Genomic DNA, 22,599 nt, shown 5'->3' on the forward strand with positions numbered 1-22,599 from the left:
CAGAGTCAAGGCAAGGGCAGGCTGAAACCAGGACGAGAGCAGGCCGGAGACAGGGTGAGTGAGGCCAGAGCGTGAGCAGGCCAGAGCCAGAGCAAGAGTAGGCCGGAGCCAGGGCGACGGCAGGCCAGAGAGAGAGCAGGCCGGAGGCAGGCCAGAGCGAGCGCAGGCCAGAGCCAAGGCGAGAGAGGGCAGGCCAGAGCCAGAGCGAGAGCAGTCCGGAGCCAGAGCTAGGGCAGGCTAGAGCGAGAGCAGGCCTGAGCCAGAGCGAGAGCAGGCTGGAGCCAAGGCGAAGGCAGGCCAGAACAAGAGCGAGAGCAGGCCGGAGCCAGGGCAAGGGCAGGCCAGAGTCAAGGCATGGGCAGGCCAGAGCCAGAGGAAGAGCAGGCCGGAGCCAAGGCATGGGCAGGCCAGAGCGAGAACGGGTCGGAGCCAGGGCGAGGGCAGGCCCAGGCCAATGCGAGGGCAGGCCGGAGCCAATGCGAGGGCAGGCCGGAGCCAGAGGGGCAGGCCGGAGTCAGGGCGGCCTGCAGAGGGGCAGGCCGGAGTCAGGGCGGCCTGCAGAGGGGCAGGCTGGAGTCAGGGCGAGGGCAGGCCGGAGCCAAGGCGAGGGTAGGCCAGAGCCAAGGCAAGGGCAGGCCGGAACCAGGGCGAGAGCAGGCCGGAGACATGGCGAGGCCAGAGCAAGAGCCGGCCAGAGCAAGAGCAGGCCAGAGCCAGAGCAAGAGCAGGCCGGATCCAGGGCGAGGGCAGACCAGAGCAAGAGCAGGCCAGAGCAAGAGCAGGCCGGAGCCAGGGCGAGGGCAGGCCATTGCCAGAGCAAGAGCAGTCCGAAGGCAAGGCAAGGGCAGGCCAGACAGAGCCAGAGCGACAGCTGGCCTACGCCAGGGCGAAAGCAGGCCGGAGCCAAGGCGAGGGCTGGCCGAAGCGAGAGCAGGCCGGAGCCAAGGCGAGATTTGGCCGGAGCCAAGGCGAGGGCAGGCCAGAGCGAGAGCGCGCCGGAGCCAAGGCGAGGGCAGGCCAGAGCCAGATCCAGAGCAGGCTGGAGTCAGAGCGACGGCAGGCCAGAGCGAGAGAAGGCCGGAGCCAGGGCGAGGGCAGGCCAGAGCCAAGGCAAGGGCAGGCCAGAGCGAGAGAAGGCCGGAGCCAAGGCAAGGGCAGGCCGGAACAAGGGCGAGAGCATGCCGGAGACAGGGCGAGGCCAGAGCGAGAGCAGGTCAGAACCAGAGCGAGAGTATGCCGGAGCCAGGGCGAGGGCAGGCCAGAGCCAGAGCGAGAGCAGTCCGGATCCAGAGCTAGGGCAGGCCAGAGCGAGAGCAGGCCTGAGCCAGAGCGAGAGCCGGCTGGAGCCATGGGGAAGGCAGGGCAGAACAAGAGGGAGATCAGGCTAGAGGAGTCAAGAGGAGGGCAGGCCAGAGCCAGAGGAAGAGCAGGCCGGAGCCAAGGCATGGGCAGGTCGGAGCCAGGGCGAGAGCAGGTCGGAGCCAGGGCGAGAGCAGGTCGGAGCCAGGGCGAGAGCAGGTCGGAGCCAGGGCGAGAGCAGGTCGGAGCCAGGGCGAGGGCAGGTCGGAGCCAGGGCGAGGGCAGGTCGGAGCCAGGGCGAGGGCAGGTCGGAGCCAGGGCGAGGGCAGTCCGGAGTCTGCGCGAGGGCAGGCCGGAACCAGAGCGAGAGCAGGCCGGAGCCAAGGCGAGGGTAGGCCAGAGCCAAGGCAAGGGCAGGCCAGAGCGATAGAAGGCCAGAGCCAAGGCAAGGTGAGGCCAGAACCAGGGCGAGAGCAGGCCGGAGACAGGGCGAGTCCAGAGCGAGAGCAGGCCAGAGCGAGAGTGAGGCCAGAGCCAGGGCGAGGGCAGGCCAGAGCCAGAGAGCGAGCAGGCCGGAGCTAGGGCGAGAGCAGGCCAGAGCGAGAGCAGGTCGGAGCCAGGGTGAGAGCAGGCTGGAGCCAATGCGAGAGCAGGCCGGAGCCAAGGCGAGAGCAGGCCAGAGCGAGGGCAGGTCAGAGCGAGAGAAGGCCAGAGCCAAGGCAAGGGCAGGTCAGAGCGAGAGAAGGCCAGAGCCAAGGCAAGGGCAGGCCGAAACCAGGACGAGAGCAGGCCGGAGACAGGGTGAGTGTAACATACCTGGCGGCGTCCTTGCATAGTGGTCCATCTCCCACTGTGCAAGGGCGCGCACTTGATCTCCAATCCAGAATGTCTCTCTGGCTTCCCTCCATGCTGTCTGTTTGCTTCTGTGTGCTGCTGCTTAAGGGCGGCGCCCGATCACTTCCTGCTTCTTGTACTTGCTGTGGGCACACCCCTTGTGCGTCCTCATCCTATTGCTGTCTGTCACCTGGTATTTAAACCAGCTGCTCCAATTAACCCATGCCTGAGCATTGTGTTTCATTCAGTGTGTGCTTTCACTCTGAAGGTGCCAGGTCCCAGTCTGTGTTCTCTTGTCTGCCTATCCTGGAGGCTGTATTTCCAGGCCTGTCTGAACACGCTCCTAGCCTGTTCCTCCCGCCTTCTAGGGGCCGATTACCTAGACCCGCTCCTGTATCTTGTCTGTCCTGTCTGAGCACGCTCCTTGCCTGTTCGTCCCGCCTCTCTGGGGGCCGTATTCCCAGACCCGCTCCTGTATTCCGCTGCAGTGTCGGTCTCCTCCGTACACTCAGTTCCAGTCTGAAGTCTCTTCTATCTTTTACCTGTTTTTTCTCTATGTCCGTTCCTTTCCTTTTTCTGCAGAGTCTGAACTCGTACCTAACTCCTGCTTGTTGTCTCTGTACTCCCGCTTGTGAGTTTGTGGTCCACTCGCTACTTCACTGCAAGTACCCTGTGGGTATCTGGCTCTGCCTTTTCCTTCCTGTCTGTTCCGTGTGAACAGAGCCCTGTCCCCCCTGCTCTGCCTTGCACACCGCTCCGGCGGTTCTAGCCTGCTCTGCCTTGCTCACTGCTCCGGCAGCCTTGCTCCGCTCTGACCCTTTTGCTCGCTGCTCCGGCAGCCTTGCTCCGCTCCGACCCTTTTGCTCGCTGCTCCGGCAGCCTTGCTCCGCTCTGACCCTTTTGCTCGCTGCTCCGGCAGCTTTGCTCCGCTCTGACCCTTTTGCTCACTGCTCCGGCAGTCTTGCTCTACTCTTGCTCACCGCTCCAGGCGGCCTCGTCCTGCTCTACTCTTGCTCACCGCTCCAGGCGGTCTCGTCCTGCTCTGCTCTTGCTCACCGCTCCAGGCGGTCTCGTCCTGCTCTGCTCTTGCTCACCGCTCCAGGCGGTCTCGTCCTGCTCTGCTCTTGCTCACCGCTCCAGGCTGTCTCGTCCTGCTCTGCTCTTGCTCACCGCTCCAAGCGGCCTCGTCCTGCTCTGCTCTTGCTCACCGCTCCAGACGGCCTCATCCTGCTCTGCTCTTGCTCACCGCTCCAGGCGGCCTTGTCCTGCTCTGCTCTTGCTCACCGCTCCAGGCGGCCTCGTCCTGCTCTGCTCTTTGCTCACCGCTCCAGGCGGTCTCGTCCTGCTCTGCTCTTGCTCACCGCTCCGGGCGGTCTCGTCCTGCTCTGCTCTTGCTCACCGCTCCGGGCGGTCTCGTCCTGCTCTGCTCTTGCTCACCGCTCCGGGCGGTCTCGTCCTGCTCTGCTCTTGCTCACCGCTCCGGGCGGTCTCGTCCTGCTCTGCTCTTGCTCACCGCTCCGGGCGGTCTCGTCCTGCTCTGCTCTTGCTCACCGCTCCGGGCGGTCTCGTCCTGCCCTGCTCTCGCTCACCTCTCTGGGCGGCCTCACTCTGCTGTGTTTGTCCGCCACATCTGTGGTTCTGTTCCAGAGTCCCAGTGTGTACTGTGACCTATCCCGCCTGTGTTCCTACCTGCTAGTGCCTTCCTGTCTGCACTCTAGCCGTGCTTGCCTGTACCCCCCTGCCTGCATACCCGCCTGCCTGCATACCAGTCGTGCCTGCCTATTCCCACCAGTCTGTGTGCCAGCCTAACCAGTCTGTTCCTGTATTCCCCTGTGTGGGTCAACAGCCGTGTCCGGGGTCTGTCCTGGAGTAGCACCTGGTCCCTCTGCTCGGTTCCTCCTTGGTGCACTGGCGTCATATGCCGTCGTGCGACCCTGGTCGGATCGGGTGAATACCTAGTTACGCCCCTCCAGGCATTCACTCTCCGGCACGGTCCAGTGGAATCACACGCACACGCCGCTCAGCCCGGGCATGTGCATTACAGTGAGTGAGGCCAGAGCGAGAGCAGGCCGGAGCCAAGGCAAGAGTAGGCTGGAGCCAAGGCAAGGGCAGGCCAGAGAGAGAGCAGGCCGGAGCCAGGCCAGGGCAGGCCGGAGCCATGGCGAGGGCAGGCCAGAGCGAGAGCAGGCCAGAGCCAAGGTGAGGGCACGCCAGAGCGAGAGCAGGTCAGAGCCAGAGCGAGAGCAGGCCGGAGCCAGGGCGAGGGCAGGCCAGAGCTTGAGTAGGCCAGAGCCAAAGCAAGGGCAGGCCAGAGCCAGAGCGAGAGAAGGCCGGAGCCAAGCCAAGGGCAGGCCGGAATCAGGGCGAGGGCAGGCCGGAGCCAGAGCAAGGGCAGGCTGTTTCAGGGCGAGGGCAGGCCGGAGCCAGAGCGAAAGTAGGCTGGAGCCAGGGCGAGAGCAGGCCGGAGCCAAGGTGAGGGTCGGACAGAGCCAGAGCGAGAGCAAGCCGGAGCAAGGATGAAGGGAGGCAGTAGCCAGGGCGAGGGCAGGCCAGAGTCAGAGCGAGAGCAGGCCGGAGCCAGGGCGAGGGAAGGCCAGAGCGAGAGCAGGTCAGAGCCAAGGCGAGAGCAGGCCGGAGCCAGAGCAAGGGCAGGCTAGAGTCAGGGCGAGGGTATGCCGGAGCCAGAGCGAGAGCCGACCGGAGCTAAGGCAGGAACAGGCCGGAGCCAAGGCGAGGGTAGGCCAGAGCCAGAGTGAAAGCAGGCCGGAGCCAGGACGAGGGCAGGCCAGAGTGAGAGCAGGCCAGAGCCAAGGCGAGAGAGGGCAGGCCAGAGCCAGAGCGATAGCAGGCCAGAGCGAGAGCAGTCCGGAGCCAGAGCGAGAGCAGGCCTGAGCCAGAGCGAGAGCAGGCCTGAGCCAGAGCGAGAGCAGGCCTGAGCCAGAGCGAGAGCAGGCTGGAGCCAAGGCGAAGGCAGGCCAGAACAAGAGCGAGAGCAGGCCGGAGCCAGGGCAAGGGCAGGCCAGAGCCAAGGCATGGGCAGGCCAGAGGAAGAGCAGGCCGGAGCCAAGGCATGGGCAGGCCAGAGCCAGAGCGAGAACGGGTCGGAGCCAGGGCGAGAGCAGGCCCCGGCCAATGCGAGGGCAGGCCGGAGTCAGGGCGGCCTGCAGAGGGGCAGGCCGGAGTCAGGGCTGCCTGCAGAGGGGCATGCCGGAGTCAGGGCGAGGGCAGGCCGGAGCCAGATCGAGAGCAGGCCGGAGTCAAGGCGAGGGTAGGCCAGAGCCAAGGCAAGGGCAGGCCGGAACCAGGGCGAGAGCAGGCCGGAGACAGGGCGAGGCCAGAGCCAGAGCAAGAGCCGGCCAGAGCAAGAGCCGGCCAGAGCAAGAGCCGGCCAGAGCAAGAGCAGGCCAGAGCAAGAGCAGGCCGGATCCAGGGCGAGGGCAGACCAGAGCAAGAGCAGGCCGGAGCCAGGGCGAGGGCAGGCCATTACCAGAGCAAGAGCAGTCCGAAGGCAAGGCAAGGGCAGGCTAGACAGAGCCAGAGCGACAGCTGGCCTACGCCAGGGCGAGAGCAGGCCGGAGCCAAGGCGAGGGCTGGCCGAAGCAGATGTCATTGTGTGATGTCTGTTTGTATGTGTGTGTGTGTGGGCAGATATCATTGTGTCATGTCTGTTTATATGTATTTTTGTGTTTCAAATGTGTTTATGCGTGTATGTATATGTCTGTATATGTTTGTGTGTGTGCGTAACTGCGTGCGGCCTCCTGCTGAGTATAGTTGGCGCCGTGCGGCCTCCTGCTGTATCTGGGGGCGGGGCGCCGTGCGGCCCCCTGCTGTGTACAGATGGCTACGTGCGGCCCCCCCGCTGTGTACAGATGGCTACGTGCGGCCCCCCGCTGTGTATAGATGGCTACGTGTGGCCCCCCGCTGTGTATAGATGGCTACGTGTGGCCCCCCGCTATGTATAGATGGCGCCGTGCGGCCCCCCGCCGTGTATTGATGGCGCCGTGCGGCCCCCTGCTGTGTAGAGATGGCTACGTGCGGCCTCCCGCTGAGTATAGATGGCGCTGTGCGGCCTCCTGCTGTCTCTGGGGGGGGCGCCGTGCGGCCTCCCGCTGTGTATAGATGGCTACGTGCGGCCTCCCGCTGAGTATAGATGGCGCAGTGCGGCTTCCTGCTGTCTCTGGGGGGGTGTCGTGCGGCCTCCCGCTGTGTATAGATGGCTATGTGCGGCCTCCCGCTGAGTATAGATGGCGCCGTGCGGCTCCCCGCTGTGTATAGATGGCTACGTGCGGCCTCCCGCTGAGTATAGATTGCGCTGTGCGGCCTCCTGCTGTCTCTGGGGGGGGCGCCGTGCGGCCTCCCGCTGTGTATAGATGGCTACGTGCGGCCTCCCGCTGAGTATAGATTGCGCTGTGCGGCCTCCTGCTGTCTCTGGGGGGGGCGCCGTGCGGCCTCCCGCTGTGTATAGATGGCTACGTGCGGCCTCCCGCTGAGTATAGATTGCGCTGTGCGGCTTCCTGCTGTCTCTGGGGGGGTGCCGTGCGGCCTCCCGCTGTGTATAGATGGCTATGTGCGGCCTCCCGCTGAGTATAGATGGCGCCGTGCGGCTCCCCGCTGTGTATAGATGGCTACGTGCGGCCTCCCGCTGAGTATAGATTGCGCTGTGCGGCCTCCTGCTGTCTCTGGGGGGGGCGCCGTGCGGCCTCCCGCTGTGTATAGATGGCTACGTGCGGCCTCCCGCTGAGTATAGATTGCGCTGTGCGGCCTCCTGCTGTCTCTGGGGGGGGTGCCGTGCGGCCTCCCGCTGTGTATAGATGGCTACGTGCGGCCTCCCGCTGAGTATAGATGGCGCTGTGCGGCCTCCTGCTGTCTCTGGGGGGGGCGCCATGAGGCCTACCGCTGTGTATAGATGGCTACGTGCGGCCTCCCGCTGAGTATAGATGCCGCTGTGCGGCCTCCTGCTGTCTCTGGGGGGGGCGCCGTGCGGCATCTATACTCAGCAGGAGGCCGCTCGTAGCCATCTATACACGTATACTCAGCAGGAGGCCGCACGGCGCCATCTATACACAGCGGGAGGCTGCACGGCGCCATCTATACACAGCGGGAGGCCGCACGGCGCCATCTATACACAGCGGGAGGCCGCACGGCGCCATCTATAAACAGCGGGAGGCCGCACGGCGCCATCTATACACCGCGGGAGTCTCAGTGCTTTGCAAGAGCAGTCAATAAATTCTGCTTGACTAATTCTGAGCACCATAAAGTCTGGTTCGCTTCTAACCTGCTGTCTTCATTTTCAGCTTGCTGAATTCTATCTCATTTACTGTCATTCGAGACGATGCCTTTGCTGGTCTCTTTCACCTTGAATACCTGTAAGTGCTCCACTTAATGTCATATTTTTGATTCTGTTCTTCTTCATCTACTGGCATGTGCAATTGTATGAGCAAGTATTCATATGAATTTATGATCTACTTAAACCTTCGAGGACCTTAAATTTTATTCAGTCAAATTTTTTTCCAGTTTAAAACTATGGGACATATATGTGCCTTGGTCCTCAAAGGGTTTTTAAAGGGGCTGCAAACATAAATACGAAAAAAATAATTCAATTAGTGCTTTTTGTGTTCATTTAATTTTTATTTGAAGTCCATTTTTTATATATACCTTAAAATTAAGCCCTACCCCATGGAATGAAGCCCTACCTACATGACATCTGAGAGCTACATGGATCCCGCTTGTGAGGTGCCTGTCCGTCACTACTATTCAGTTTTAGGGTCCACTCACTAAGCCATATATTCTCTCATGCAAGAGAATAGGGCCAATTATGCTAATGACACTCGGCTCAAACTCTGTCGGAGCTTCAACTGAGTGTGATCCGATTCTCTCGCAGCACAGATATGGAGAAGATGGAGAACTTACATAGTTACATAGTTAGTAAAGCCGAATAAAGACTTGCGTCCATCAAGTTCGACCTTTTAGTTCTGTAATTGCTAAAGTTGATCCAGAGGAGGGCAAAAACCCCAAATGATTTAGCCAATCTTCACCTGAGGAAAAATTCCCTCCCGACTCTGAAACCAGCAGTCAGAATAAATCCCTGTATCAACCTACTATTTTATTCTATTTTTAAGTATATGCAGAAATCTGCCTGGTATCTAGAAAAGCATCCAGTCCCCGCTTGAACTGGTTTAGTGAATCCGACATTACCGTCTCCTCACTCAGTGAATTCCATATTCTCACTGCTCTTACCGTAAAGAACCCCTTCCTATGCTGGTGCTGAAACCTTTTCTCTTCCAGTCTTAGTGAGTGCCCTCTTGTTACCGTAATATCCCTCCTTTTGAACAAATCCCGGGCAAGGTCTCTATACTGTCCCCTAACATATTTGTACACATTTATTATGTCCCCCCTCAACCTTCTCTTTTCCAGGCTGAATAGTCCTAGTTTTGCCAACCTCTCTGGGTATTGCAGTCCCTCCATTCCCCTTATTAATTTTGTTGCCCTCCTTTGTACCTTTTCAAGCTCATTTATATCCTTTCTATATATTGGGGCCCATAACTGAGCACAGTATTCCAAGTGTGGTCTGACCAGTGCTTTGTACAGTGGAAGAACAATGTTCTCCTCCTTTGCAGCTATACCTCTTCTGATACATCCCATTACCCTGTTTGCCCTTACAGCAGCGGCCTGACTTTGGGCACTCCAATTTAGTTTGCTATCAATCAAGATGCCCAAGTCCTTCTCCATCTCTGAATTCCCCAATGGTTTCCCATTCAGTGAGTACTGGTGACTTCCATTTTTCCTTCCCATATGTATGACCTTACATTTCTCCTCGTTAAACCTCATTTGCCATTTAATGCTCCACCTACCCAGCTTATCCAAATCCCTCTGTAGGTCTTCACTATCCTCTTTTGTATTAATTGTTTTACATAACTTTGTGTCATCTGCAAATATTGATATTTTACTATTTATCCCATTGACTATGTCGTTAATAAAGATATTAAATAACATTGGGCCTAGTACAGACCCCTGTGGTACGCCACTAGTGACGCTTACCCAATCTGAGTATATTCCATTTATAACCACCCTCTGCCTTCTATCCTTTAGCCAGTTAGCTACCCACTTGCAGACATTTTCCCCCAGCCCCATCATTCTCATTTTGTATACCAACCTATTATGTGGCACGCTATCGAACGCTTTTGAGAAGTCGAGATACACAACATCCACTGGTTCCCCCTGATCTACTCGAGAGCTAACCTCCTCGTAGAAGTCAATCAGGTTAGTTTGGCAGGAGCGATTCCTCATGAATCCATGTTGGTTTGGGGTTAATAGATTATTAGCATCAAGATGCTCCATGATTGCCTCATTAATAAAGCCTTCAAAAATTTTGCCCACAACGGACGTCAGACTCACCGGCCGATAGTTTCCGGTGTTACTTTTTGCTCCCTTTTTGAATATTGGCACTACATTCGCCTGTCGCCAATCAAGTGGTACAGACCCAGTCTCAACAGAGTCCTTAAATATAAGATATAACGGTCTGTCTATCACATTACTTAGTTCCCTTAGTACCCGTGGGTGTATGCCATCAGGTCCTGGTGATTTGTTTATTTTAATGTTACTGAGGCGTTTCTGTACCCCAGCTTGGGTTAGATTTGTCATACTTAGTGGAGGATTAAGTTTGTCACTTCTCATTTCGCCTGTTAGTTCTTTTTCCTTTGTGAAAGTTGACGAAAAAAATTTATTTAATAGATTAGCTTTATCCTTATCTTTCTCTATGATTTTGCCTTCATCACTTTTTATCGGTCCAATATTATTCGATTTAATCCTTTTACTATTTATATACGTAAAGAACAGTTTGGGATTTGATCTACTTTCCCTAGCAATACGTCTCTCTGTTTCCTCCTTTGCTATTTTTATTTGTTTTTTGCAGGTTCTCGTTTTTTCCTTGTAACACATTAGTGCCTCCTTGCTGTTTTCCTGTTTTAATCTCTTGAATGCCTCTTTTTTGCTATTTAACGCCCCTTTTACGTTCTTATTCAACCATATTGGTTTCCTCTTATTTCTGGCCCTTTTATTCCCATACGGTATATACCTCTCGCACTGAGTATTCAGAATTCTTTTGAAGGTTTCCCATTTACTATTCGTATTTCCTTGATTAAGAACTTTGTCCCAGTCTATAAGTTGAAGGTTTTCTTTCAGCTGATCAAACTTCGCCCTCCTAAAGTTTAATGTTTTAGTTGTTCCCTTATTGATAACCCTACTGAAGGGCATTTTGAAATTGATAATATTATGATCGCTATTACCTAGGTGCCCCCCTATCTGTACCTCAGTTATTCTATCAGGCCTATTAGTCAATATTAAGTCCAACACGGCCTTCCCTCTCGTTGGTTCCTGCACTAGTTGGGAGAGATAATTATCCTTGATATTTGTCAAGAACCTTTTTTCCTTTCTGCGATCTACAGGTTTCTGTTTCCCAGTCAATATCCGGGTAGTTGAAGTCCCCCATTACAATCACCTCATTATGTTTTGCTACTTTGTCTATTTGTCCTAATAGCAGTTTCTCATTCTCCTCTGTTATATTAGGTGGCTTATAGCAGACCCCCAGTAATATTTTATTATTATTTTTTGCCCCCTCTATCTCTACCCACATGGACTCGACCCCCTCTTCTCCCTCTCCTATATCTTCCCTTAGTCTGGGCTTTAGACGTGACCTTACATATAAGCAGACTCCTCCGCCCTTCCCCTGTTTCCGGTCCCTTCTAAATAAACTATAATCTGTTAAATTTACCGCCCAGTCGTAGCTATCGTCTAGCCAAGTCTCTGTTATACCTACGATGTCATACCTCTCCTCCGATATAAGCGCCCGCAGCTCATCTGCCTTATTGGTCAGGCTTCTTGCGTTGGTCAGCATGCAAGATAAAACTTTGGGGTTATTTAGCATCCTATTCTTCTCTAACGATCTAACTGTACTATCCCCACCCCCCTCTCCACCCTCATTATATTCACTTCTCCCCTTCCCCCTTGCTTGCCTCACATCCCACCTATTTCCTTGGTTTCCCCCCCCCGTCTCTAGTTTAAAAACTCCTCCAACCTATTAGCCATCTTCTTCCCCAGCACCGCTGCACCCTCCCCATTGAGGTGCAGCCCGTCCCTACGGTAGAGCCTGTAGCCGACAGCGAAGTCGGCCCAGTTCTCCATGAACCCAAACCCTTCTGCCTTGCACCAACTCTTTAGCCACTTATTCACCTCCCTAACCTCCCGTTGGCGCTCCTGTGTGGCTCGCGGGATTGGTAGTATTTCTGAGAAAACTACCTTGGAGGTCCTTGCCCTAAGCTTCCTACCTAGATCCCTGAAATCATTTTTAAGGACCCTCCATCTACCACTCACTTTGTCATTGGTGCCAATGTGGACCATGACCGCTGGGTCTTCGCCAGCCCCACCCAGTAACCTGTCAACCCGATCCGCGATGTGCCGGACTCGAGCGCCAGGGAGGCAGCACACCGTTCGGCGATCCCGGTCTTTGTGACAGATTGCCCTGTCTGTCCCCCTAATAATAGAGTCACCCACTACCAGGACCTGTCTAGCCTGCCCTACACTTCCCCCCTCCCCCTCATTACTGGAGCATACACTCCCCCGGCGGTCAGAGGATCTGTCGTGCTCCAATAATGCCGGTTCTGAACCAGCCTTCCTATACTTCTTCCCTCTATCCCTTCTAACTGTTACCCAGCTCCCTGCCTGTTCAGCCTGCGCTTCCCCACTAAGCTCCACCCCCAGTGTTGACCCATTGAGTGTCTGCTCGGTGAGCAGCAAACTCCGTTCCATGTTGTCGATGCTCCTCAGTACCGCTATCTGAGCACTTAGATCCAGGATTTGGGCTTCCAAGTGCACGATATGCTCACATCTCTCGCAGCAGTATGGATCCCTGAGCGGTAGCTCAGGGAATGCATACATTGCGCAAGATGTACACTGCACGGCTCCGGCCTACATGGACGTCATTCTAAATATGGGGATACAGTCAGTATATATGTACAAGTACAAAACACAATTATTTATATATAGGTGTATGGACGGGGATCAATTAGGGATGTGCAAGTGTATCGATTAGATATCGGCGCGGGATCAGTTAAGTATGGACGGGGGATCAATTAAGTATCAATTAAGTATGGACGGGGGATCAGCTGAGTGGGTCAGGTGGATTAATTAAGTATGGACAGTGTGTCAATTAACTATGGACTGGGATCAATAAGTATGGACTGGGGAAATAATTAATTGTGGACTAGGGAATCAATCAATTAATTATGGACAGGGGGTTTAATTAAATAGGATGGGGGGTAAAGCAAATAAATAGGTATGGACGGTGGGTCAATTAACTAAGGACTGGGGATCAATAAGTATCAATAATATCAATAAATATGGACTGGGGAAATAATTAATTGTGGTCTGGGGAATCAATCAATTAATTATGGACAGGGGTTAATTAAATATGGTGGGGGATAAGGCAAATAGATAGGGACTGGGGATGAGTAAAACTGTACAAGGGGAATCTATTAAATAGGACAAGGGGGATCAATCAATTATGGGCTGGGGGGTCAATCATTTAAATGTGGTCAGGGGGATCACTTTAATATGGACGGGGGGTGGTCGGGGATCAATTAAATGAGGACGGGGGGTCAATTTAATGTGGTCAGAGGGATCAGTTAAATATGGACGGGGGTGTTCAGGGGAATCAATTTAAATATAGACGGGGTGATCAATTAAATATGGACGGGGGGGTAATCAATTAAATATGGACTAGGGAATACAATACAATTACAATACAGATACAAATACAATACAGTACTACTCACACTTGGGTTCAGTAGGGCCGCTTATCGCGGCCTCCTGCCCCTCACTCACCTCCTCTAGGAACGCTGCACGCTATCACAGCGCGCTTGTCCCTCCGGTCGCCTCTTACCGGTCCTCCTGATCACCTCCTGGTCACCACCACCTGGCACCCTCCGCTGGCCGGCACTGCACGCTGCCACAGCGCTCTCTTGCGCTCGTCCCTCCGGTCGCCTCCTACTGGTCCTCCCGGTCCGCTCGGTCACCTCCGCCTGGCTCTCCTCCCTTCCCAGGAGCTCTCTCCACACACAGCACAACTCTTGCAGCACACGGCAGGCTCCATCTCCAAAAGATGGAGACTTTCTCCATCTTTTCCATAGTCTCTGTGAGTGTTCATCAGACTGCACTTGGATGACATCCGAGTGCAGTCCAATGTTTTACGTGCACCCATAGACTTGTATGGGTGCACATAGTCCGAATATCGAATGAGATTATTTTCTCATGCCAATAATCGCACTGTCCCATAGTATAACATAGGGCCGAGTCCTATCCGATAAAACATCACATAGCATTCGGCCTTGTTATACGACAGTGTGAGCGAGCCCTTAGAGTCAAGGAATATTTACATGCAGATGATGATATTACTCTCCAAGTGTATATTTTTTTAGGCGAGTTCATAGTAAATGCTTTGCCTTTTTGACAAGTGATCAACTAAAGAACAAGAAAGATTTAGGACCTCCCCTATAGAGAAACGGAAAATAGTTTGGAGGACTTGCATGTCCTTTTTTATTTATTATGAGAAAATCATAAAAGATCCCGTTTTTTCACCATGCTGTGACTTTCTGCTGAGGGAGAGGGAGAGAGCTGCCCTATTCAGAGTCTGCAATAAGACCTGCTGACAAAAGTGTTGAAGATACAGTCTAATGTGAATTAACAATGAAAAAAAGTTAATTTCACAATTGGCTTGTATTTTGTTTAATACAAACTTTTTTATGTTTTCAGCTCCTTTAAAGGGAATCTGTCATCAGGTTTTTGCCACCTAATCTGAGAGCAGCATAATGTAGGGTTAGAGGCACTGATTCCAGTAATGTGTCACTTACTGGGCTGCTTAGTGTAGTTTTGATAAAATCATTGATTTGTCAGAAGGTAATTATCACTAGATGACTAGTAAGTTCTGTAGGACCCCACCCCCATCACTGATCAGTAGATTTCTGTGTACACTGAGCATGGGCAGAAAGCTGCCAATCAGTGGTGTGGGTGGGGCTATACAGAGCGCAGCATTCAGAGAGCTGCTAGATCTGCAGCAGATAAAATGGTGATTTTCTCAAAATGACAACAAGCAGCTGAAAAAGTGACACATCGCTGGAATCAGGGTATCTGCCCAAATATTGTGCTGCTCTCAGATGAGGCAGCACAATTAATATTGTGCCAAATTAATTTCCCGTGAACTATCACATGATCTATCACAGGGAATCATGTGACATGTCACGTGATAAATCAGGTGGGGGGAGGGGCGCCTTCTAAACTGCCCGGGGCCCTTACTACTCTTAATCCACCCCTGATACCATCTGATGTCTGTATAACAGTATGTCCTATATCCCATCACATATTCTCCTGTATACTGGATGTCATATACTGTGCACAGACATCAGATGGTGCAGAGGAGAAGAAGTGACTGGTGTAATATCTAATGGCTGTACTCAAGGTGTAATGTGCACTAGTTACATATTAGCCTGTAGGTGGTATAATATATATACTATAGGCCCAGACATCCCATATTATATACAGGATAATAGGAGGCGGGTATAATATCCAGAGCTAACAAGCCTCCCCTATTCCCTGGGCCTGTCCCGATTTGAGGGCTCAGCCCCGGCCCGGCTCAGCTCTTCTCCCGGCAGGGGCGCTGCTGGGCACTGGGCTTTTCCTCCAGACACGCAGGCTTTCCATGCTGTGTGTGACCCCTTGTAGCTCCGCCTCCCGCTCTCTGCTCCTCCCCGGCATCAGGGCAGAGGAATTCTACTGTGCAGAGACCGCGCAGCATGAGGAGGTGAGGGGTCAGGGGGCGGGGCCAAGTCTGCGGAGGACATGACAACAAGGTGCGGTCCTGAGGTGAGGGGGAGACCCGCAGCCTCTCCCATCTGTGGCTGCTGTTATTACAGGATGGGAGGGGGCTCATGCAATGTCACCAGCAGCTCTGCAGTCGGGACTAGGGGGGATGGGAGGGGATTTAGGGACACTGCAGGGCTGACAGCTCTCCTGCGTACAGCCCATACTCTGCTGCTGATTGCAAACACCAGGCCCCACCACTGCCACTGGAGACATGATGGAGAAGAAGGGACTATATACATGTCATGTTGTGCCCGCTGTGTGTATGATGTCTGTGTGATGGTTGTGCCCGCTGTGTGTATGATGTCTGTGTGATGGTTGTGCCCGCTGTGTGTGTGATGTCTGTGTGATGGTTGTGCCCGCTGTGTGTATGATGTCTGTGTGATGGTTGTGCCCGCTGTGTGTATGATGTCTGTGTGATGGTTGTGCCCGCTGTGTGTGTGATGTCTGTGTGATGGTTGTGCCCGCTGTGTGTATGATGTCTGTGTGATGGTTGTGCCCGCTGTGTGTGTGATGTCTGTGTGATGGTTGTGCCCGCTGTGTGTATGATGTCTGTGTGATGGTTGTGCCCGCTGTGTGTGTGATGTCTGTGTGATGGTTGTGCCCGCTGTGTGTATGATGTCTGTGTGATGGTTGTGCCCGCTGTGTGTATGATGTCTGTGTGATGGTTGTGCTCGCTGTGTGTATGATGTCTTTGTGATGGTTGTGCCCGCTGTGTGTGTGATGTCTGTGTGATGGTTGTGCCCGCTGTGTGTATGATGTCTGTGTGATGGTTGTGCCCGCTGTGTGTATGATGTCTGTGTGATGGTTGTGCCCGCTGTGTGTGTGATGTCTGTGTGATGGTTGTGCCCGCTGTGTGTATGATGTCTGTGTGATGGTTGTGCCCGCTGTGTGTATGATGTCTGTGTGATGGTTGTGCCCGCTGTGTGTATGATGTCTGTGTGATGGTTGTGCCCGCTGTGTGTGTGATGTCTGTGTGATGGTTGTGCCCGCTGTGTGTATGATGTCTGTGTGATGGTTGTGCCCGCTGTGTGTATGATGTCCGTGTGATGGTTGTGCCCGCTGTGTGTATGATGTCTGTGTGATGGTTGTGCCCGCTGTGTGTATGATGTCTGTGTGATGGTTGTGCCCGCTGTGTGTATGATGTCTGTGTGATGGTTGTGTATGATGTCTGTGTGATGGTTGTGCCCGCTGTGTGTATGATGTCTGTGTGATGGTTGTGCCCGCTGTGTGTGATGTCTGTGTGATGGTTGTGCCCGCTGTGTGTGTGATGTCTGTGTGATGGTTGTGCCCGCTGTGTGTATGATGTCTGTGTGATGGTTGTGCCCGCTGTGTGTATGATGTCTGTGTGATGGTTGTGCCCGCTGTGTGTATGATGTCTGTGTGATTTTTAACATAGCGCTTTGAAATAGGCAGGGGTGGGAGATTAATTTTCCCAAGGGGCCACGTGAGAGACCGTGACTGTTGTGGAGCCCGAACCAATAGGTTCAAATTAATTCAGCTCAATATTAATATTAACATATTAATTATATATTTTTTGTATATTTATATTATCACTTAATATTGAGCAGATTTAAGTATGCTGACATCCCCCTATATACAGTATGAGCCCCCACACAACCCCGTACATACAGTATTAGCACACGCCACCCCTACCTACGGTATGAGCCCTCGCATAGCCCCCAATATACAGTAAGAGCCACCACAAGAAAGCCAGATGTCGTATAATGAATCTACATAAAGATGAGAAAGTTCTGGCGGCTCCGACTGTGAATGAGGGAACAAAAAATAACCCTCAGGTCCCAACAAGAGATGAGCAGGACTCACAGATGAGGCCGCACTGCCCCGGAAGATAAGAGACTCATGGCCTCCAGTCCAGCCGCCAGGTAGCACTGACCTGGACCCCCGACTGGAGGCCCCGGAATCCATCTGCTCATCTCTAGTCCCAGCTGCCCTGGATACAGTGGACAGTCCTGGATTTGGGTCTGGGCTTTGCAGTCTCGGCCGTCTGCTGAATTTCCCTCACTACCAGCGCCCCTCTGACAACTCCTCCTGCCGGGCGAGAAAGATAATGGTAAATGGGCGTGGATTGGGGTGTGACCAGGGGCGAGGCCAAAATTTGCCGCGCATAGCCTCTTTCTGTCCCCCTTTCTGTTCTTCAAGAGTTGAGAGGTATGAATATGTGATGTCTGTATCCCAGTATATCGCATACCATCACATATTATGCTGTATACTGGATGTGATGGACTTTGATACAGGCATCCAATGTTATACAGAGGATAATATGTCACTGGTGTAATATCTGATGTCTGTGCTCATAGTGTGGTATATAACTGTCACATGCTATTCTGTATGTAACATCTGATGTATGTAGTCATAATATATCTTATTCCAGTACAGATGAGCGAATTGATTCGCAGGACACTGGTCAAACAGTCCCGTCAGTAGTCTGTGGCCACCAGACCAGAGCCCCGCGAGCCTCCTCCCGCCTGCCGGCATCTCTGACTCCTCTTTTGATTATAGTCTTTGCATGATGTCATCTTTTTGGCGTGACACATACATGACATTGTGCCTGGCTACAAATCAAAGGAAGAGAAAGAGAATGGTGTCAGGTAGGAGGCTGTCAGGGCTCCTATCCAGCAGCCACTGAATATTCATCTGACCATTGGATCAGGGTCCTGCAAATGAAGTTGCTCATCTCTATATATCAGTCATATATTCTCCTATGTATATTGTATTGTATGTGGTATAATATGTTCACTGTGTGCACAGACATCAGATGGGACACACATGATAATTAGTGACTCGTACATCATATACTATAATGTGGAGTGGACTTTTACATTGATGACTTGCTCGATCAAGTATGTAGGAAATAATACACAAAATAATAATTCATAGGTATCTATCTGGCAGACCTGTGCTTATGTGTGGCCACCTTTAGGCTGTGTGCCCACTATGCGTTTTTTAAGCGTTTCCGCAACGGCAATTCCGCTGCAGAAACGCTTAAAAAACGCTTGGTAGAAGGTCTGCTATGTTCCCCAATGATAATCCGCATCTGGTGTGCACATGCTGCGGAAATTTCCGCTGCGGATTATCAATGCGGAAAAATCCGCCGCACTACCAATGAGTGTAGAAAAGCACAGCGTACCTTGGATTACTTGCATTACACCTCTAACAACCTAAATCCGTTTTGTAGTGGTCAGACATTGTACATATTATGCTTATGTATTACCAGTTTTAAATGCTCACCTGAACTGGACCAAGTGCTGTCATTTTTCTCCACGGGCAGCACTTAGACCATACGTTTGTGTGAATATAGCCTATGAAGCAGCTGGTAATAAACATGTTGAAGGGGTTTTCTGCGAACAAAAGTATATTTTAATCAATAGATCTTGGAATAATAATAAATTCCACAATTGGATGTGATATAATAATGTTCCTGTGCTGAGATAATGTTATAAATGTGCCCCTGCTGTGTACTGTGTAATGGCTGTGTCTGACTGTGCAGGAACATGGTCTGATCATACCACAGCTACTGGGCAGGGGAGGAAGCAAAAGAGGATATAGCATCGATTAAATCACTGCACACTCTAGTTTCAAGATGCAAACGATGGGTCAAAACGTTCATTTACTGTTGCATTATTCCCTGCACCTTAAATGTGTCTTATTGCATGTCTTCAAATAGACTTTAGTTTGCGTCATGAAACTAGAATGTGCGGTGATTTAATCTACGCCGATTCTGGGGATTCCACATCCCGTGTACCTGCACCTTGACCTACAGACTGTGTGCACACTAATCATCTATATATAAAGAGAGTATATATACATTACAGCAGGGGATCACAGCTGAGTCTTTCTTTGAGCTAAAATATTGTTTAAAAACAGGCATTGAAATGTTTTACTCACAAAAAGAATCCTCTGTGATCCCCTGCTATCCTGCCTGTATCCTCTTTCCCCCCCTGCCCAGGAGATGTGGTATGATCAGAACATGTTCCTGCACGGTAAGACACAGCCATTACACAGTACACAGCAGGGGCACATTTATAAGATTATCTCAGCACAGGAACATTATTATATCACATCCAATTGTGGAAATTATTATTACTCCAAGATCTATTGATTAAAATATACTATTGTTTGTGGGAAAACGACCTTTAAGGATGGGCCGCTACTCATGGACCACTGCTGTGTGCTTGCCCCCAGGCTAAAATTTGCCAGCCCGCCCCTGCTAGCAGTGATATTAGAATACACACTATACATGTTATTACATACAGCATCCTTTACCTATAAAAATTGTATATAATCTCTTCCACTTTTCTTTCCAGTGGGTGTAGTGACAAGATTATGGAGCAGTTGCCGGGACCAGTGCCGCCGCGAGCGACAACAGGGTAGGAAGAGTGGTGATGTGGCTCTTAAAAAGAAAGGCCATACCTATATTATGACCGGCTCCAGTTTTTGACCCTAGTCCTAGATTTTCACCCGTAAGTGGCTATCTTTTTCAGTTTTATTTGTTGTAATGGTTTGATTATTATTTTGCATATTAAAAATGCTTTTTTCTCTGTCATCCCTGACCTTACAGATCTGACTGGACCAAAAAGGGAAATACCTGTAGCCCGGAGGTTCTGGAAGCCAGAGAGGAATCTGAAATGGAGGCCGGAGCTGGGGGCCAGAAAGAAGAAGAGCCTGCGGAGAGCACCAGTACACCACAGCCCCTCGACACCTCCCCTCATGCACCAATAAGCCAGCATCGCTACCGCCCCACCCTCACTGGCGTACGTGACATGGGAATACCTGTGAGTGATGATGATGAGAGTGTTTGTCTAAGCCTGGCCCGTTATTTCAGGCACGTTCCCTTTTTTTTGAGGCTGCAGACCAGGGCTGCCCTCCAAATTGTTTCGTCTGCCGCTGCGCCACCAAATTCACCGATGGCCATCTTTTAATTCCTTGATAGGTGGCAACTTTCTGAGGACAACAAAACCCGGTCATTAGACCCCCCAAGAAGGGCACTCAGCAGACCCACCATCACGGCAGCCACCACCTCCAGTACCAGCATCACAGCAGCCATCACCACCACCTCCAGTCACAGCATCGCAGCAACCACCACCAACTACAGTGGCACCATCACGGCAGCCACCTCCAGTGCCAGCATCTTGGCAGCCACCTCCATTACCAGCATCACGGCAGCCAACAACCCCCTCACCAGCATGTCTCTTGCCCCAATCACCCTTGTCTTGTTGGCATGATGGCCAAAACACAGAAGACAAGGCCAGACAAAGATGTGAGATACAGGATTTGTGTGCTGAGATGCCGCCACAGTCACTGAAAGGTGTTACATAGATGCGTATTATATGGACGCTATATGGATGGCATAAGCATGGTCCGTTTGCTGTGCTTTTGTTTTCTCGCACACATTGACTTGCATTGGCGAGTCTCGTCTGATATATGCAGCCACTTGCAGCATGCTGTGATTTTTTTTTTCTCAGTTCGATCTGAGCTGGGAAAAAAAATCACAGATGAACACATAATCATTCAATAACAAGAGTCAGAGTGCAATCCAATTTTTTTTTATCATATTGCACTCGTGTGATTTATACGCAGATGAGTATGAGCCCTTAGACTCAGCCAAAAGATTGTAGACATAGAGTATATCTTATTGCTCTAATAGGCATCTAGTCATTCAACAGAGGCCATTAACTATATATTCTACATGCAGGGCTTGTGAATTGTCCATTATTAAAATAAACAGTATATAAAAAGCAGTGCAGGAGGCAGCAGTGAAGGACATGACAAATATTAATAACAATATGTAAAATAATCACAGGCTGCAATTACCCACCATATTTTTTCTTAAACCATGAAATCAACTTTTTCTTGCGGTTGTAAATTTGAAATGACAGTGATAGCTATTATGACATCACAAGGCACATGACATCATAGACATCACAATTGGAATAGAATGTATAAATTTCTACACTGCTGCCATCTTGTGTCACTATAACCTGACAGCTGAGAGAGAACGAGTCCAGGTAAGTAGCTCTTTACTTTTAAGCTTTGGTATACTTATAATGTATCCACCGGATTTATCATGGATTGCCGGGAACACTCTATAATAAGACATTTTCAGGACAACCCCTTGTGTAAATGAGAAATTGCTGACGATCAGTTGATATTAGGTGGGTGGGGGAGGTCAAGTTGGGACATCTTTATGGGGCTCCATTTTTGGGTAGTTTTGCCATTTATGTGGACAAATTATTTTATTATCATTCTCTGTTCTCAGATCTTTGGTTCCTATTGAATTAGGGGCTGACATTGGAGTTGTAGTTTAACCCCTTTAAAGCTCAAGACGTACTAATACGTATCTGCGCCATGGGACTTAAGAGCCTGATACGTATTAGTACGTCTTTGCGATCGCGCCCGCACACAGGCTGTGCGGGCGCGATCGCCGCCGGGTGTCAGCCGATTGTCGCAGCTGAGTCGATCGCAGCATTGCGGGGGCAAGGGGAGGTGATCGGGATACTCACCTCTCCTGCCGGCGTCCAGCGATGTCTGCCGCGGCTTCCTGGATGTTGCCATGACGACCGAATGTCGTCATGACAACATCTGGGTCACCAGACAGCAGGAAGATATTTTGGCATGCGCAGTGCATGACCAAAGTATATTCTGCATTTGCATCGCTGACAGCCTGTATAGCACAGGGCTGGTGCTCCATCCCTATGCTATACAGGCGATCAGAATAAAAAAAGTGAAAGTCCCATAGTGGGACAAAGAATAAAAGTAAAAAAAGTGTCAAAGTGAAGAAAAAAAAAAAAAAAAAAAACACCAAAAATAAAGCAAAAAACAATGCTTTATCATCATACCCCCAAACAAAAAATGGAATAACACGCGATCAAAAAGACGAATATAAATAATAATGATACCACTGAAAACGTCATCTTGTCCCGCAAAAAACAAGCCGCCATACAGCTCCATCAGCCTAAAAATAAAAAAGTTATAGCTCTCAGAATAAAGCGATGCAAAAAAAATATTTTTTCTATAAAATAGCTTTTATTGTTTAAAAGCGCCAAAATATAGAAAATCGATATAAATGTGGTACCACTGTAAACGTACTGACCCAAAGAATAAAGCTACCTTATCAATTTTACCACACGCGGAACAGCATAAAAAAAAAATAAAAAAAAACAATTCCTGAATTGTTGGTTTTTGTTTATTCTGCCTCCCATTAATCGGAATAGAGAGCGATCAAAATATGTCACGTGCCTGAAAATGGCACCAATAAAAACGTCAACTCATCCCGCAAAAAACAAGACGTCACATGACTCTGTCGGACAAAATATGGAAAAATTATAGCTCTAAAAATATGGCGATGCAAAAACTAGATTTTACGAAAAAATGCGTCTTGTAGTGTGTGACAGCTGTCAATCATAAAAACCCGATATGATTCTGGTATCGCTGTAATCGCACTGTCTCGAAGAATAAAGTTGTCTAAACGGCGTAAAATATAAACTCTAGGCTTAGGGTTGTGGTAGGGTTGGGGTTAGGGTTAGGGCTAGGGTT

The 22,599-nt window shown here is 51.3% G+C and overlaps 1 long non-coding RNA gene across 1 annotated transcript in view; it reads left to right on the forward strand.

The window, feature by feature from the left end:
- The window catches only part of LOC141235372 (uncharacterized), a 39,147-nt gene extending 19,630 nt beyond the window's left edge, over positions 1 to 19,517 (forward strand). Inside the window, exons 2-3 of the long non-coding RNA XR_012301198.1 lie at positions 7,428 to 7,499; positions 19,371 to 19,517. This is a non-coding gene — a long non-coding RNA (uncharacterized lncRNA). The remainder of the gene's footprint in view (positions 1 to 7,427; positions 7,500 to 19,370) is intronic.
- Positions 19,518 to 22,599: the final 3,082 nt, after the last annotated feature.

This window comes from Phyllobates terribilis, unplaced genomic scaffold, assembly GCF_046119375.1.
Source record: "Phyllobates terribilis strain yellow unplaced genomic scaffold, ASM4611937v1 Scaffold_653__1_contigs__length_878714, whole genome shotgun sequence".
In the NCBI taxonomy this organism is placed as follows: Eukaryota; Metazoa; Chordata; class Amphibia; order Anura; family Dendrobatidae; genus Phyllobates; species Phyllobates terribilis.